Source organism: Urocampus carinirostris, chromosome 18 (assembly GCF_059441175.1).
Source record: "Urocampus carinirostris isolate Australia breed hairy pipefish chromosome 18, RoL_Ucar_1.0, whole genome shotgun sequence".
Classification (NCBI taxonomy): domain Eukaryota; kingdom Metazoa; phylum Chordata; class Actinopteri; order Syngnathiformes; family Syngnathidae; genus Urocampus; species Urocampus carinirostris.
The window spans coordinates 22,676,474-22,681,643 of NC_142366.1; positions in this window are offsets into that span (position 1 = coordinate 22,676,474).

Below are 5,170 nucleotides of genomic sequence, written 5' to 3' on the forward strand. Positions count from 1 at the left end.
TTATTGTCTGCTCCTATCTTCGGTGTTTTTTCTTCCCGTTTTGACAACTACACTATGGATTACTTCTATCCTATGGACGTGGGTTTTAACGCACAAGAAATGCGTGTATTCAAGGAATTTCAACTCCTTGCCCTGAAAAATTCTCGTGCCGGCGTGATGAAGGGGCCTATCGTGGAAGAAAAGCCGGAGCTAGCGAAGCGGCTAGCGGCGTTATAAGTCTTCGGTACCATCCGTAATCATGGTAAATGCGAACTCACGACCAAATAAGATCATCGAGTGCTGGTGGAAAACATCGAAGCGCACAGGGAGCGCAGTTGCTGTGTTTTGCGGAAACGTGGCTCACGTTTAGCATTCCGGACGCTAACGTGTAGCCACCCGGAGCTACCCGGAGCAATCCGGCTTCAACGCCGCTAAACAGAGACACGAAAGCCGGGGGAATCGGAGAGAAGGCGGACTTGCTAACATGAGGTGGTGTATCCCTGGATTTTCACAAAGAAAAGTTTTCCATCTACTGCAGGGATGTCGAATTTTTGGACTGGCGTGACGACATCCACTTCGCTACAAGCACCCCTAGGGCATCATGTTCATCTGTTATTAAACAACAGGGTAGACTGCTGGAAGTGTGAATTTCCCTACGGGGATGAATAAAGTATCTATCTATCTATCTATCTATCTATCTATCTATCTATCTATCTATCTATCTATCTATCTATCTATCTATCTATCTATCTATCTATCTATCTATCTATCTATCTATCTATCTATCTATCTATCTATCTATCTATCTATCTATCTATCTATCTATCTATCTATCTATCTATCTATCTATCTATCTATCTATCTATCTATCTATCTATCTGTCATCACTCGCTACAAAAGATCTACCGCCGTGTTTGGATCACAGAGTGCGAGATCGACTTGCTTCCCGCGTCCAGCGAACACCTGATCCTTTTTCTTTCAATAAAACTTGTGGTAAACGTTACACAATTGGGTCCCGATTCCGTTCTGGTCCTGACAAGGTGTGCCCAGTTTAAGCCCCGGTTGGGGCCCTATTCCCATGCTTTAGAAATTGATTTTCTTTTTCTCTCAAGTCTCATCAGCTCCCCCTTTCGAACTCGAACACGCTAAGCTAACATTTTTGTTAGCGCCCCATGTCTTATCCTCTCCCATAGCAAAAATCGCACCGTAGGGAACAGCGTTCCTCCTCGTTACCGTCTTGTTTTACCTCCTTACAGATGTTCCATCAAATTTAATGACAACCTCAAGGTGAACGCTATAATTGGTTAATGTCCACGTTTAACGGTGGGCCGCAGTTGTCGTCGGCCATGAAACGGTTTGATGCGAGACTCTAAAGACGCCGAAGACGCCGTTAAAAAAAGGAATATACAATAAACGATAAAATGTTAATTTAAACACCCCCCGACTGCATTAGTTTGACGAGGTTTTGCTCCTTTAAGCAGCATAATGTACTGTTTACTCCCTGTAACGGTTTCAGCATGATTTTAATTGCCAACAGTCTTTTAATGCAGCTAATATATCCACCAAAGTTAGTTCATGTTTTAGTGGGGACATGAGGATCATAAAGAACGGATTTCTGAGATGTGTTTTACTAGCCCCAAATAATGTATGCACACATCAGTACATGTCGCATGAATATTTCAATTTAAGATGGGTTTCAATACATTCATTAAAAATGATGTGTTGGATATTCAGACCCGGTTCATTGAGACACCGGCTAATGAGTTGACTTTTCTTGATTAATACTGCAGCGGTAAAAAAGGAGAGTGCCATGAAACTGTAAGCTAAATTAGTCTAAGACAGGGGTGTCAAACTCATTTGAACTCGGGGGCCACACGATAGAACAAACATTCTGTCGGGGGCCGGACTAGTAGATTAAAGAGAGAGAAAAAGAGAGATAAAGAAAAAAGAGAAAGAGGGAGGGAAAAGGAGAGAGGGCGGGACAAAGAAAGAAAAAGAGAGAAAGAGGGAGAGAGCGAGAGAAACAAAAGATAAAAAATCATGAGAGAGGGGGAAAAGAAAAGGAGAAGAAGAAAGAAATCCAAAGAGAAATAGAAAGACAGATGGGGAGAAAAGAGAAAAGAAAGCGCGAAGGGTATGAAAAGAGAAAAGGAAAAAAGGAAGTTAGAGCAAAAGAAAGAGTTAAAAGACACAGAGCGACAAAGAGCAACAAAGGAAGAGAAAAAGAGAGACACGGGAGTGAAAGAGACAGAGACAGAGTGGGAGAAAAGATTTGGAAGAAAGAGAGAGAGAGAGAGAGAGGGAGAGAGAAATAAATTCAAGTACAGTGTCTTTGTTTGAGGCACCTGGCTTTGGCAACATCAAGTTGACATGTTTCAACCTGCAGCTTGTTTTTCTCTTGCGCTTCTCTGAGTGTTGTCTCGCGAGCCGGTTTCAATCCCTTAGCGGGCCTGATCTGGCCCGCGGGCCGCCTGTTTGACACCTGTGGTCTAAGACAACACAACTGAATGATTTATACACACAGCACTTGTGATAATTACCTTCACTAACCCGGTGATGGAGGTTTGGTTCGGAGTCCGTCCCATAAGATTTGGCTAATTTGCTGCCTTGCTCGTAGTCACATGATCTTTGCTGTTCAACTATTAAAAGCTTCCACTTGATTTGTCCCTCGAAGGTTACTTTGGATTATTTTATAAAAGCAAGGATTGAGGGACTGCAAATTTGACCAGTTATTTTCAGTCAGTGTGACGACGTTTCAACTCGGAAGATGCTAAACAGGTTTTTCGTTTTTTTCTGCATCGATTTCCTCGTAGCAGCACGGCGGCGCGGTGGTTAGCGCATGTGCGGCACAGTTCATGTCTTGGGAACCTCCTGCGTGGGTTCAAATCCAGCTCCAGACTTCCTGTGCGGAGTTTGCATGTTCTCCCCGTGCTTGCGTGGGTTTCCTCCGGGCACTCCGGTTTTCCTCCCACATTCCAAAAACATGCATTTCAGCCGGTCCAAATTGTCCCTAGGTGTGAATGAGCGAGTGAGTTGTCTGTCGCCGTGTGCCCTGCGATTGGCTGGCAACCAGTTCAGGGTGTCCCCTGCCCACTGCCCGATGATTGCTGGGATGGGCTCCTGTACCCCCGCGACCCTACTGAGGATAAGCGGTGCAGCTGATGAGATGAGATATTTACAAGAAATTTTGGTTTTACATTATTCTACTTTTTTTTTTTCATCGCCTGCGCCGTTTATGTCAGGACCAGGAGGGAATCTGGACCCAATCACGTGACGTTTATTTACGTTGTGGTTTTATTGAAAGAAAGAGGAAGGGCTGTGCCCACGATCCGTTGTTCGCTGGACACGGGAAGCAAGTTGCTCTCGCACTCGGATTGTGATTCGAGTACGGTAGTGGATCTTCCGTAGCGAGTGATGGCGGTGTCAGGGACGGGAAAACAGGTCGGTAGCCAGGACAGGAGAGCAAAAACGTGGTCAGGGTCAGAAACGGGTCGTAAGCCAGGACGGGAGAGCAGACGTGGTCGGGATCAAAAACGGGTCGTAAATCGAGACAGGAGAGCAGACGTGGTCGGGGTCAAAAACAGGTTGTAGCCGGAGACAGACATGGAGATCAGGAACGGACAGGTGGAAAAACGGGAGCAAAAATGGGACAAGCGGGAGTCAGGGTTAAAAAAGGCTTGCCTTGTATCAATAGAGGTTCACGGACTGACTCACAACAGGAGAGTGACAGGACTGGGTTAAAATAAGGACAGGGAGCCAATCAGGACCCGCAGCAGTTGGCGCCAAATGAGCGGTAATCATGACAGTTTATCCTGACAAGGGTCACAAATGAATGAATGAATGAATGAATATTATACAGTACTGTGTAATTTTGTAAATGTTATGCAGGTAATACCAGCTAAACCAACGACAACAAAAGTGAAAATGGTAATAGTGTCCATAATTAGGCCGATGCCCTGAGATCCTTTTTATTGACTTTTTGAAAAACAAATACGCTATCCCTGGCAGAATCTCTTGTGTGAGTTTGGTCATGAAATTACATTCAGTCAACTCAAATAGTAGTCAAAATAAAGCTAAAATTTAAAACAGATAATTACAATTGAAACATTTTTGCTCAGCCCTCCCTTTGCAGAAGCAAAAAACAACAAACTTTCTTCATGTATAAAGGCAACTGAGTGTGGAATTAGATAAAAGAAATAGCTTTTACATGGATATTTATTAACATACCTTATAATGTCAAACATTCCATCATATCCATATAGGTAAAATTAGGATATATTTTACTCTTAAAACCAGCATCTTCCAATAAGCTGTAAGTTTCCCTCATGTCCCAAAATAGCAGCAGCCGCTACTACTTCAGAAATGTGCATTGTCTTGGCATGTAGCAAAAACAAAACACGCTAGCCTTGTCTTTGTCTGTGCCAGGAGGTAGCATCGTCTTTTTTCATGTATTTGCTCCGCTAACATAGTCTCAAGAACTGATGTCGCCTCTTCTTTGCTGCAAATTAGTGTTTGATTTTGTCTGTGGTATAACCTAGCATCATTTGTCAGGATTTCCGATTGAGCGCAGCTACAGCGGCTTAATTGGCGCCAACAGCCCGGAAAGCTGATTGGTGGACACTCTCTTTTTAAACCCCCGGCTTCCTCTTGAAAGCCGTCAGAAGGTTACGCGAACTGTTGCCTTCAGCTCAGTTAGCATTTTCGTCCGACTCCGTTCCTGTCCTGCTTTTTTCTGCCTGATCTCTGTTGCCAACCTGTTTCCGGACCTGATTACGCCCCGTTCTGCCTGCCTGTTACCTGACCTGTTTTGCCCCGTTACCTGCCTGCCTCCTGCTACCGACCACTTCCGCGTTCCCGCCACCTACTACCCGTGTTCGTCGATCCAAGGATCGTGGAAGCAAGCGTTTCCCTCCCTCTTTTAACAATAAAAACTGAGGAAACGAGCGCTATTGGGTCCCGTCTCCGTTCCTGGTTTGTGACATCATCGTTCGTATGAGAAAAAGCTAGCCTGGTCTATGACTATCCTAGATCTAGTTTTGTCATTTTTGGTGCCAAAACCTAGGGGTCTTACGTAACATTTTGACAATAGTGGCATCAATTAACTCCCCCTCAGTGGGAATCCGGCCCACAATGTCATCTCTGAATCTGTGCGGAAGTCAGGCCGAGGGTACGGGTCAGTTAATCCCTCCGT